The 13,794-nt window shown below is 48.2% G+C and overlaps 1 protein-coding gene across 1 annotated transcript in view; it reads left to right on the forward strand.

Moving 5' to 3' along the window:
- Positions 1–13,794, forward strand: part of DEF6 (DEF6 guanine nucleotide exchange factor) — a 799,533-nt gene that overhangs the window by 278,089 nt on the left and 507,650 nt on the right. The gene's annotated exons all lie outside the window — the stretch shown is intronic.

Below are 13,794 nucleotides of genomic sequence, written 5' to 3' on the forward strand. Positions count from 1 at the left end.
CAAGATCACCAGGTCTCAGAAGGGACACCTGGGAGATGGCAGGAGCGGGAGTGACAGTGGGACGCTGCCGTGTGTCGACGGTCGTCACCACACTCTGCCTAGGAAGGCTATGCCGAGCACATGAGGTGCATGCCTGAATGTACCTCTTAACGTCCCGAGCCCTGTGTGGCCACCAATACGCACCAGCCAACAGCTTCGTGGTTTGCATATATCCACGATGGTTGTGCGCATTGGACGCGTGTGCCCACGCGAGAATCTTAGGCCGGAGATGAGGAGGGACAAAGGTCTCGTTGTCCGGCACGGATCTGAGCATTGCAGGGCGCTGTCTTCCTGGGAAGCAGCGTGTAAACGGTGACAACCGCAAACAGACTCCTGAGCCGAAGGTGTATTAAACGTGGCACGAGACACCTCCATGGGCTCTGGGGGTAGAACCTCTGGTTCAGGCAATTCCAGAGGCAGAAAAAATTCAGGAGCCGGAGTACCTCTCTTTTGGAGTGGGCACGCTCCAAACCGCGCTCAGAAAAATGGAGGTCAATGCGTGAGATCGATATTAACTCCTCCAGGCTAGTAGGGATCTCTCTTGTAGAGAGAGCATCCTTGACATGCTCCGCTAATCCCCTCCAAAATACAGGGATGAGGGCCCTAGCAGACCACTCCAACTCGAACGCCAGTGTCCGAAAACGTACGGCATACTGGCTCACTGAGAGGGATCCCTGAGTGAGTGCGAGAAGTTGTAGAGAGGTGTCGTGCGTGACCCGAGGACCGAGGGACACCTGCTTGATAGCCATAAGCATGTGAGCTGCGGTCCGAATATCGGGATCGCCACGCTCCCACAAAGGCGTAGCCCATTCCAGAGTCTTGCCCGACAGTAGGGATATAATAAATGCCACCTTGGCCCGTTCCAAAGGGAATTGTTCAGCCAGCAGCTCCAGATGGATTGAGCACTGGCTGATAAAACCCCTGCAGGAGGTGCCATCGCCGGAAAACTTATCGGGCAACAGGAGGCGGGTAACTGTCGGCGCAAGGGTGGACACAGACAGACGCGCTACCGCATCGGTTAAAGCCTGGACAGCAGCATCAGTGACTTGAGCAGCAGAGAGGAACTTCTCAAGAGCGGCCACCCGGTCGCCAAGCTGCTTAATGCACTTCAGGAGCTGCTGCTGCTCTGCCATCACTAGCCAGACCCTGGCGCTAGTATAATGTTAGGAGTGGTGGAACGCACTAAATAAAATTATAAATAAAGTGCGTTCACCGCTCGGGGTCCACCGTGCGGTAGATGGTAAGACTGCTGCTAGGTGGTGGCAGAAGGTATCTGGCGGTAGAGTGCACAGGGTTCAGACTTCACCCAGATGCACTGAACAAGCTCTGTTGCACTCACAGAGCTGCAAGTATGCACAAGCTCTGTTGCACACACAGAGCTGCAAGCATACACAAGCTCTGTTGCACACACAGAGCTGCAAGCATACACAAGCTCTGTTACACACACAGAGCTGCAAGCATACACAAGCTCTGTTACACTCACAGGCTGCAAGCATATACACATGTGCAATAACGCTGAGTCTGTTTAAATGTCACAGGAGCTCAGCGACACAGACGCGGTATCTGGTCACAGGAGTGGCCCTAGCTGACGGCACCAACTCCGTCTAGACCTACCGTGGACGTCTGAAAAATAGGGTGTTGCACGTGTGAACGCACCTAGTGCTGCAACTGCAGCGCGGCGATAACTAAGCCGCTGAAGAAACGCTGCTGTCAAGCAGGCGCAAGCTGACGCTACCTGCTGAGCGCTGGAGCAAAGGCGCGCTGGCGCTAGTACTGGCTCTAACTCAAACTTTCACACATTCGTAATAACCAAGGAATGGGGGTTTCAAATGAGTCATTCACCAGTCCATGCATCCATCAACAAACATACAGCAGCAAGTATGTCTACACTGTGTTCCAAATTATTATGCAAATTGGATTTAAGTGTCATAAAGATGTAATTTTTTGTTTTTCAAATAAACTCATAGATGGTATTGTGTATCAGGGCTCTTTGGATCACTGAAATCAATCTCAAATTCCTGTGATAATTAGTTTACCAGGTGAGCCCAATTAAAGGAAAACTACTTAAGAATGATGTTCCACATTATTAAGCAGGGCATAGGTTTCAAGGAATTTAGGAAAGAAAACGGATCTCTCTGCTGCTGAAAAGCATCAAATAGTGCAATGCCTTGGTCATGAGATGAAAACATTAGATATTTCCCAAAAACTTAAACGTGATCATTGTACTGTTAAGAGATTTGTGGCTGATTCTGAGCACAGACATGTTTGTGCTGCTAAAGGCAGAATGAGGAAGGTTTCTGCCAGGCAAGTTCATCGGATTAAGAGAGTGGCTGCTAAAAAGCCATTACAAACCAGCAAACAGATATTTAAAGTTGCTGGTGCCTCTGGAGTCCCTCGAACCTCAAGGTTTAGGATCCTTCAAAGGCTTGCTGTGGTACATAAATCTACTGTTCGGCCACTCCTAAACAGTGTTCACGAGCAGAAATGGTAGCAGTGGGCCAGACATACATGAAGACTAATTTTCAAACAGTCTTGTTTACTGATGAGTGTCGAGCAACCCTGGATGGTCCAGATGGATGGAGTAGTGGCTGGTTGGTGGATGGCCACTATGTCCCAACAAGGCTGCGACGTCAGCAAGGAGGTGGAGGAGTCATGTTTTGGGCCGGAATCATGGGGAAACAGCTGGTAGGGCTCTTTAAGGTTCCTGAAGGTGTGAAAATGACCTCTGCAAAGTATATAGAGTTTCTGACTGACCGCTGTCTTCCATGGTATAAAAAGCAGAAATGTGCCTTCAGGAGCAAAATCCTCTTCATGCATGACACTGCACCATGTCATGCTGCAAAGAATACCTCTGAGTCATTCACTGCTATGGGCATAAAAGGAGATAAACTCATGGTGTGGCCACCATCTTTCCCTGACCTCAACCCTATAGAGAACCTTTGGAGTATCATCAAGCGAAAGATCTATGAGGATGGAAGGCAGTTCACATCAAAACAGCAGCTCTGGGGGCTATTCTGACTTCATGCAAAGAAATACAAGCAGAAACTCTCCAAAAAATTCACAAGTTCAATGGATGCAAGAATTGTGAAGGTGATGTCACAGAAGGGTTCCTATGTTAACATGTAACTTGGCCTGTTAGGATGTTTTGGAGTTAAATAGCTTTTTTGCTCGGTGAATGTGACCTCCTAATGCTGCAAATTCCACAAATGAGCATTTTCAGTTCTTTAAAACATATCAAATGTTTAGAAATTCTACTGTGCATAATAATTTGGAACAGTGCAATTTGAGTTTTTATTCATTTTGGAGATTATACTGTTATCATTGGGAGGTTTCTTCAATAAAATTCGATGCATACTCTAACCGGTGATTAGACTGACTGTCATTTGTACCGACTATTTAGGAAAATCAGAGAAAAATATAATTTGCATAATAATTTGGAACACAGTGTATACTAGCGCATGGCGGAACAGCCATACGCACTTTTTATAGCGTACAGGACCTGCCGGAAATCTCCAGAACTCCAATAGGATTCAGAGCAGGACCTGAGCTACTGACTCCCGAACTCCAATAGGAGCTCGTCCTGTGAGCATGCTCAGAAGCAGGCACAAAGGACTTAGCCTCTGGAGATAAATGTGAGGACCTGGGTTTCTGCATAGGTATGGCAGAACTCAGATTCCTAACAAAAAGTTGTTCTTGAAGCTCCGGCTTTAAAAGCGGTTTACCTACTCCCAGAAAAGGGAGCCTTCGAGGCCTTGTGGAGCCAGACGATGATGCAGGCTCAACACCTCCTGTATTAGGTGCTATTTTGCTGTTGCCACTACCAGCATATCCACCACCAACACCAACACCATCATTACCAGTTGCCAACCCCCGCCCACTTCCACGGACTCTTCCACCACACTTCCTCATTTTTGGGGAAAATGTACCCAAAAAACCACCAACTATATGGTACTGTAAAACAAGGTACAAGGTGTATATAGGAGTGGGGAGAATTTGAATCTCTCTAGACTTCAGGACACAGTTGGATTCTGTCAGGCCCTGTTTATATTACAGCGCAATGTGACAGGCAGATTCTGGATGGTGTAAGAAAGTTGTATTGAGGACTGTGGAGAATAGGAATCTCTCTAGACTTCAGGACACAGTTGGATTCTGTCAGGCCCTGTTTATATTACACCGCAATGTGACAGGCACATTCTGGATGGTGTAAGAAAGGTTTATAGAGGACTGTGGAGAATTGGAATCTCTCTAGACTTCAGGACACAGTTGGGTTCTGTCAGGCCCTGTTTATATTACACCGCAATGTGACCGGCAGAAATTGCCTAGTGTATGACAAACTACAAGGTGTATATAGAATTGGGCAGAATTGGAATCTCCCTAGAGTGTAGGTCTGTAAGAACGGACAAACTCCTCGACTTTTCCTTACAGAGTCACACACGTAGATAGCTTCAATTTGGCCGTGATAACAGCCGTTACACGGTACTGAGAGAGGAGCGTGCACGTACACCACTGTACGGTGTATGTAAAATTGTCAAGCTCCGTGTTTTTGTATACGCACTGACTGAAACACGCTGTCTCTCTCTAGTTTTGAATGTAATCAAACAGCAAATATACTAAACTGTTTGAAAAACGGACAAAACTATAAGGTGTAGGTCTGTAAGAACGGACAAACTCCTCGACTTTTCCTTAGAGTCACACACGTAGATAGCTTCAATTTGGCCGTGATAACAGCCGTTACATGGTACTGTGAGGGGAGCGTGCACGTACACCGCTGTACGGTGTATGTAAAATTGTCAAGCTCCGTGTCTTTGTATACGGACTGACACACGCTGTCTCTCTCTAGTTTTGAATGTAATCAAACAGCAAATATACTAAACTGTTTGAAAAACGGACAAAACTATAAGGTACGGTACTGTGTGAGGAGCGTACACCGCTGTACGGTGTGTGAAAAAATGAACGCTCACTACCTCACCAGGACAAAACAATACAATTTGGATTGCTTTTAAAAAAGCAGTTTGAACACCAGTGTGCACACAGCAATGCAGCTAGCCTTAAAAGGCAGGCTAATCACCACCAGCGCTGCTGCACAAAAGCAAAAATCTTCACCTTTCACTGCACAGTAACTACAGTGAAAAGCGCTAGCAGCAGAAGCAGTTTTTTTTTTCTTTTTGCCCTCCTAACGCTCTCCCTACAGAATCAGCAGCTGCAGCAGCTCTCCCTATTCTGAGATCAGCATGAGTAACATGGCGGTTGGCGTCCCCGCCCTTTTATACCCCCTGTGACGCCACACAAAGCAAGCCAATCACTTGCATGCCCTTCTCCAAGATGGTGGAGACCGCTGCCTATGTCATCACGTTGCCCACAGTGTCCGTTCTTCCTGATTGGCTGAAAAAGGGCGCTAAAGCATCTTTTGAAACGCGACTTTGGTGCTAAAGTCGCCGACCTCGTGGCCGACCTCACGCTAAGGTCAGGTTTCGCTTCATGAAACCCGACTTTGGCGAAAGTCGGCGACTTTTGAATTTTTTCGACCCGTTTCGCTCAACTCTACTCCTAGACTCATAAAGGCTATGCACTTTTGAGGTTATATAACAAGGAAATGTACTCCTGACCACAGAATCGTCTATGGGTGAGCAATATAATAACAATAAGATTATGCACACACGTTGAGTACAATTTCTGCACCATCTCTGCATTCTTTTGGCAGGAAAAACGCAACTACAAAAACACCGGTTTTTTTGGCATGTATTTTTGATTGATTTGAGTGAAGTCAATGGTGAAAAATGCAGGGTGAAAACTAAGAGAATTGACATGCCACAGATAATTTTCTGTACCAAACCTGCAGGTCAAAAATACTTAATGTGTGCATAACACTTTAGATTTCTCATTCACATTGCTGGCATCAAGTTTTGCTTCATGTTTTCTCCTAAATTTTTGAACAAGCTTTTTGAGGCTTATATAGCAACAAAATCTACCCAAGAGAATGTGAACATTTATGATGAGCAATATAATAACATAACTTTTTTGAACAAGTTTTTTGAGATGAGCAAACCTTTCACTGTTCGGTTCGGTTCAGATTGCTGAACATTGTGAGGTAGCGCTATCATTCAAGTAGGGGATACTCACTCAGCAGCCACGAAATCAGATCCGGCACAGGTTTTCATAAACGCAGTAACAGTCCATGCGGTTTATTCAGCAGCATAAACCCATAACAGCAACATAAAGTTCACTTAACAGCATAGTGTCCATGACAGAGTTCAGCTCTGTTGCTCTGTAGTCATACAGGTTATGACTACACAGGCTTTCTAGCCTCAGTTATCTCACCCATGTCAGGGTCACTCATGATTCCATCACCATCATGCGGCAGACGTCCTTTCCCTCCAGGGAACTCTCAGGCACGTGCAGCCATTAACACAGCGTTCACTTGCTGTCAGAAGGCAGCCCCATCTCACTCAGACAGGACCTTCCAAACTGGACCAACCAGGTCCCAGCATTCACCCCAATGTGACCTACCCTGGCCACATTATATGGTCCATAGCCATGCCCACCGGGTCACATGACTAAGACCTCATCACAGGTCCTTCACACACTCACAGTCTCTTACTACAAGCATTAAACCCACCCCCTGGGTGGGTTTGTAGGTAACCAGGCCACCCATCTCTCTAGTTACCTGGAGACTTCTCCCTGACACATTAAAGCAACACCTCAGCAATGTCCTTGCTGATCAACACACACACATAAGTCTCCATCTCAAGGCCACCCACCTTGAGATACATAACCGTTCTTCAAGATTCTGCCACTCATCCTCTCTCTTGGGACATCCACACAGCGCCCCCCATGTGGACACAGTGGTTACTACACCACATACATCCCCCCTCTGTTCAAACTTGTGGGGTTGAACACACAACATTACATCAGGCTCTCGAGACCGGGCACTCATTACACCTTGCCCCACAGGTCGAGAGAACCGTCTCCATCTGTCATACAGCCTCATCTCTATGTTAGGCCTCCCCCGCCCCCAGCGGTCAGAATATCGGCCCTGATCTCTGGCCCTCCAATTACAGTCTGTTTGCGTCATCAGACACTGTCTGGTCACCACGTTCCTCTCCCTGTTTGTTCCGTTACCCGACCAGCTCCCCCCGGTTTGTACGTTCATCAGTCTTAATCGGGCCTACTGTCTGGCCTGAGTCTGACTCATTCAGGGTCTCACAGGAACTATGGTCTCTCAACGTCATCCTGCCAGTCGAACTACCACTTGCTGACATTCTTTGGCCATCTGCCCTGTCACTTCTTGGTGGAATCCTTTGGGTTCTTACATCTTGGGCTGAAGGCGGCCGCCACCTGGTATTCCGTACTTCTTTATTAATTCGCCGGTAGTCCAGCCTCAACTGCTCAATCTCTTGCAGGTACCCCACTCAATACTCCACGAGCATCCGAAAGTCTCTCAGGCTCTTCACGGAGCCAACCACCATGATGGGAATCCTACCCACTTCACTGGATACCTGGCCTTCATCTTCAGGAGGGATCCTAACCCTTACCACTCCGGAGATATTCACAAGGTCTTGCATTACCTTCCCGAATCTTCCAATGATTCTTCCAATCAGAGCTTTGGGTACCGGAACCACATCTTTCCGCAAACCCAGCAGATCCATAGCCTCCCTTGCTAACTCTAGGCGTCGAGCAGCCTTCACATTACTCCGCCTGACCAGCTGTTTGGCGCGGAGACATTGTAGATGCATCTCTTTCAGGACAGCTACTCGGTTTGATGTATCTTCTCTGGCTGATTCTATCACCAACTGCCGAGTCTCAGGTGCCCAGTGCACCTTACATGCTTTGACCGCCTCTTTGAAAGCCACATGCACACCTTCCTCAGCACAGGCTTCTTGCATGTCTTCTAGTACATCAATCACAAACTCGAAGGTCGTGGTCTTGCTCTCTTCCAGACCAGGAGGCTCTGGCTTTACCACGGACACTTCCCTCACTACAGTTGCCCCTACCGGGTGACTGTCTTCTTCAGTTCTCAGCTCCTCAACCTCATGAGATCTCATCTCTTCACGACCGTCTGCCAAGACAGGCACCGGCAGCTCTGTTCCACCACCAGTCGGACCCGGCCGCTGTTCATCACTGTCCAAGTTCTTCTCCTGCAGAAGCCCACTTACAGTTTCTTTGAGCTCTAAGACCTCTTTCTCGAGCTCCTCAACCCTGTTCTCAGCTAGTTGTCTCAGGACTCTTTCTCGTTTGACATGTTCTTCCATCTCTTCCCTAAGCGTCTTGTTCACGTTTTGCCACGTTGACAGGTGACCTCTGAGCTCAGAGACTTCTTTCTCTAGCCCTTCTATTCTGTGCTCTCTTTCTCGCTTAGAGCCACAGTCACCCCCAGAGTCTGGGTCACCCCAGCCTGTCGAGTAATCCTTCCAGTTACCCACGAACCGTGTTTTCCCCCCAGTTGACTCATCTCCCAGCCCACCATCCGTCATATCATGAGACGTCAGGTCCATAAGTTGGTCAGATGCACTTCTTCTTCTGGTCAGTTCTGACCTGTCCATGTCAGGAGCAGTCACCGTCTCAATATCTGTTAGCCCAACAGTAGAAACGTCTCCAACCTCCTGTCATATGTCATCAAACGTGACAAAGTCCCGGCCCTTCTCCAAGGCATAGACTAAGTCCCATGGTATCCCACCCCCTTGGCACTCACCACCTATGGGCCCCTCAAACATCACTCTGTCTACCGCATAGTTCACCGTGCCCCCGTGTTTACAGCGAACCTGGACCATTCTCTCGGTGAAAGTGAGATGAGACCCTGTCAGAATCACCTGACACCTTGAGCCCAGCCGCCCCGAGACTCCTTCTCGGTGAAGCATTACAGCACACACCTGTGGCCCGTCATTATCCGGAAAGAGTATTCCACACTCCTTAAGACTCATACAGACACAGTGCGGTTCCCCAGACATACCCCTTGAGGCAACCAGTGCTGCCATTTCCTGAACCATCCCAATTTGGTTGCCGCCCCCTCCTGGGACTCCACCCCTTTTTGGGTTACAACCCCAATTTGGGTCACCGCCCCCTTCTGGGACCCCACCCCCTTTTCGGCTACCACCCCGATTTGGGACACCGCCCCCTTTCAGGATTTAACCATGTCCGTTATACTGGTCTTCTCGAACCACAGTTCACACAACACAGTTTTATGTCTTTTTAACGATACCACACAAGTCCTTGCTGGCACCACCACAGCTCCTGCTGTCACCGATCACCGACACCACCGGCTGCTGTTCACACATACAGCGGCTGGTGTCCTCTTCATAACCCCGCCGAGTTAAAGGAAGCCGCTTGTCCCCTTCGTAACCCTGCCGAGTTACCGGAAGCCGCTTGTCCCCTTCGCAACCCCGCCGAGTTACAGGAAGCCGCTTGTCACCTTCTTGACTCCCACTGAGCCACCACAGGCTGAGTTGAGAAAAGAAGAAAAAAAAAACACCACACAAAAAACTTACGTGTCCTTTCTGTGTGCTAGTCAGGACATACCGTCTCCTCCTGAGACCGTCCAACACACAGGGCGCACCGGGTGCTATTCAGGGAGCGGCCCTCCTCCCAGGGTTTCCCAACACACCAGCCTCACCAGGTCCAGGGGCTCAGCTGGTGCTCTTCAGGACATCCATCTCCTCCTGAGACTGCCCAACACTCACGCCTCACCAGGTCCAAGGTCATACCACGTGCTCCAGGGAGACGATTCTTCTCCTAGAATCTCCCAACACTGACCCTCCAGGACCTTTCTCACTGAACCCTCCAGGAACACAGTCTTTCCCACTGACCCAGGTCAGTACAACATGAACACCTGTCCGTTACCTGTGTCGGCCACACAGGTCCTCGGATACCTCTTCTCCACAGAGGCACCCTATAGCAATCACCAGTCTCTTTCTCACTGATCCCGGTTAGAACAACACGGTTTTCATGACCGTCACCTGCTGGCCACGCAGGTTCTCGGACCCCTCTACCGCAGAGGTATCCTATAAGTCCCTTTCTCCTGGGGAAATGGCCGCATTGGGCTCACTGATCCGGACAGTGCCTTACTCACTAGGCCGCCCCACGGTTCCAGAACCACAGCCGGACAGTGGCTTCCCCAACCGTCAGCCATCCTGGCTCAGCGTTGCCAGCATTGCAACATGTGCTTTTTGGAAACCGTTGCCCTTAGCAACCGACTTTGCAGTCCTCCTCCGTTGCTCCTAGCAACAAGGCTACAACAATGCCTATAGCTTTCTCCACCAATTGTGAGGTAGCGCTGTCATTCAAGTAGGGCATACTCGCTCAGCAGTCACGAAATCAGATCCAGCACAGGTTTTCATAAACTCAATAACAGTCCATGCGGTTTATTCAGCAGCATAAACCCATAACAGCAACATAAAGTTCACTTAACAGCATAGTGTCCATGACAGAGTTCAGCTCTGTTGTCATACTGGTTATGACTACACAGGCTTTCTAGCCTCAGTTATCTCACCCATGTCAGGGTCACTCATGGTTCCATCACCATCATGCGGCAGACATCCTTTCCCTCCAGGGAACTCTCAGGCACGTACAGCCATTAACACAGCGTTCACTTGCTGTCAGAAGGCAGCCCCATCTCACTCAGACGGGACCTTCCATACTGGACCAACCAAGTCCCAGCATTCACCCCCATGTGCCCTACCCTGGCCACATTATATGGTCCATAGCCATGCCCACCGGGTCACATGACTATGACCTCATCACAGGTCCTTCACACACTCACAGTCTCTTACTACAAGCATTAAGCACACCCCCTAGGTAGGTTTGTAGGTAACCAGGCCACCCATCTCTCTAGTTACCTGGAGACTTCTCCCTGACACATTGAAGCAACACCTCAGCAATGTTCTTGCTGATCAACACACATACATAAGTCTCCATCTCAAGACCACCCACCTTGAGATACATAACCATTCTTCAGGATTCTGCCACTCATCCTCTCTCTGGGGACATCCAAACAGCGCCCCCTAGTGGACACAGTGGTTACTACACCACAACATCCAGATGTCCGCCGAACAGTTCGCCGAACATATCCGAACACCACTGAATTCAATGGGAGGCAAAACCAAACGAATAGACAACACAATCACAGGGGCCAAAAAGCAGCTAGAACAGCTCAAATTAGGAGAAGACACCAGGAAAAGTGGCATCAATTGACCCAGATTACAAACAGTATAATTGTGTATCACGGATGCATGGGATAGCGCTTGGTACAGGGCTTGGACTATCATTTCGAACTTAAACATTGATCAGTAACAGGAGGATGAGTGAGAGGTGTAGGCCTGGTGCTCTGAGAGCCCTGCCAAATTCAGGTAACACACATGAAGGAGACCCAACTTGGAGTCCAAACATTTCCAAAAATTAGGGGAAGACACCATCAATTGACCCACATTAGAAATTTGATAATGGCACTGCAGCAGTCAGTCATGGGCCATTTATGAGCTAGGATCTGGTCAGCATTTACAGCTCTGAATTTAGGTTCAAATTAAGAGGTGAGTGAGGGACCAGTGTAGTCCTGCTGTGAAGGAAGCCTTGATACCTCATGTAACAGATCAAACTTCTTTACTGCTCAGCAACAATCAGGTGACACAAATATCAGCTTCATAGACTACTATTGTTTAAAAAAATTAAGGATAGTAACACAGGTAATTGACTGAAAGTAAGTGCAGGCCTGTCGGTCTGGAAGCCCTACTGGTACAGGCAACATGCATGAAGGTGAACCAAATTGGCATCCACAATTAGGGGCAGACACCACTAAAGTAGCATCAATTTCCTCATAGTAGAAATACTATAATGGGGTTCTGACACGCCTTCCACTAGAGACAACCCACCAAATGGAGATGCAACTTAGAGTCTCTACATTTATAAAAAAATTCTTCAGAACAACATTAGTTGTTATGAATAGGTCACCGAGGAGGATAGCAGGAATAGGCTAGGCCACCAGGAAACCAGAAAGGTTGGTAACTCAGCGGATTACATACCCCTAATCCTAACAACACAACTAGCAGTAGCCGTGGGGCGTACCTACGAAGCCCTAGATGCCTCGGCACAGCCGGAGAACTAACTAAGCTTAAAGCAAGAAAGGTAAAATCTAAACTTCCCCAGAGTAGAACCCCAAAGAAATAGATAGCCCCCAAACATATATTGTCAGTGAGACAAGATGAGGCACAAACACAGGAAGAAAATAGACTGAACAAATGATGGGGCCCAAACTGTCTAGATAGAAGCTGTAACATATGGAGCGGGGTCCAGCGCTGCCCCAGCAGGGAGCACGCTGAACCCTCACAGCAAAGCAGAAAGAGGCAAAACCAGATCAGATGCAAAGGATTAGCAAATGAATAACTTAACTGAAAAATGCAGGATCATGCAGGAGACAGCAGACCTCAAAATGCACAGGAAGAAACAAATCACCAGCAGCAACTCAGGGAAGCCTGCTCACTTACATCTTCCCAGTCAGTAACCCCTGATTTCCAATCATCATCGTCAGGTGGCAGACTTCTGCCAACCTAGTCAGCTCCACTACCCGCAGCAACCAACAGAGGGAGCCCCGACGCAAGAAGTCAGATCAAGAGAATTCACAGCAAGTAGTAGTAGCAACAGCAGGCACAAAAGCCATGACAAAGGTGTCACAGTCTTCAATAACGCAAGAGCAATGCAGCACACTAAAAACTATACCATCGCTTAGTCTGCCCAGTCTGCCACTGGGGTGCAGAAGTCATTGGAGATTCATGACTTGTTCATCTTGATGAAACATGACATGTTCTAAGACAATGCTAGCTACCAGACATGACTAAACCTCCAATGCGTGACAGACAAGCTCAAGTAACTCTTCCATTTTTGAACATGCAAAAGGGTTCAACCCCCCGTTGGGTTTGATATTGAGCTTGAGATATTTCTGCACCATCCACTCCAGTTGTTCACTATGTGTCAGACTTGTACTCTGTTTTGCTGTGTATGGGCTGGTCTAAAAAGTGTGTGAAACAACTCACAGAAAATGCTTGTGCCACTTACACTGCTGTTGCTGCTAATGTTTTTGCATTGACGACTCGGCGTTACCAGGTTTGGAAGTAAATAGGTGCGATGCACACTGTGTGCCTCACTGCTGTCTTGTGGAAAACCACTCCTAAGATTGCTGGAAACATGTTTCTATACTTCAGAATGTGTGCGTCTTTTTCCAGGGAGGGAAGCATCTGGCAAAATGTACTCTTGTAACATGGATCTGACAGAGTGACAACCCAGTAGTCAGCACTAATTCTAATCTTAACAATACGGGCATCATGTTGCAGAGAGTGCAGTATGAAGATACTCATGTGTCGGGCGCTTCTATGAGGTCCAAATCCATGGTGTGTTGATGGTGGGTAACACTTAAGCTTGCTTCCTTTGTCCCCTCCCACTAACCATGAACAACAGAGATGGGATCATTATCCTCCTTATCTCCTTACTGTTGCTCTCTCATCACCCTCCTCCATTTGTTCTTCGACTCCTGGACCTTCTCTAACAGTTTATCTGGTACCATGAGCCCACATCGATCGCTGTAATCCATCCTACCTTGGCATCTGCCTGTGCGATCGCCCTCTAGAACTTAGAGATATTGTTATCCCTTACACATCCTCCTCCGCTTCCTCCTCTTCCTGTGGGACCACCACCTCCTCCTACAGACTATTCCAAGTGTGCTCTAGCATGTACATGACTGGAATAGTGATGATGATGACGGCATCATCAGCGCTA

Source organism: Dendrobates tinctorius, unplaced genomic scaffold (genome assembly GCF_039654945.1).
Source record: "Dendrobates tinctorius isolate UK_male_01 unplaced genomic scaffold, ASM3965494v1 ptg000045l, whole genome shotgun sequence".
NCBI lineage: Eukaryota > Metazoa > Chordata > Amphibia > Anura > Dendrobatidae > Dendrobates > Dendrobates tinctorius.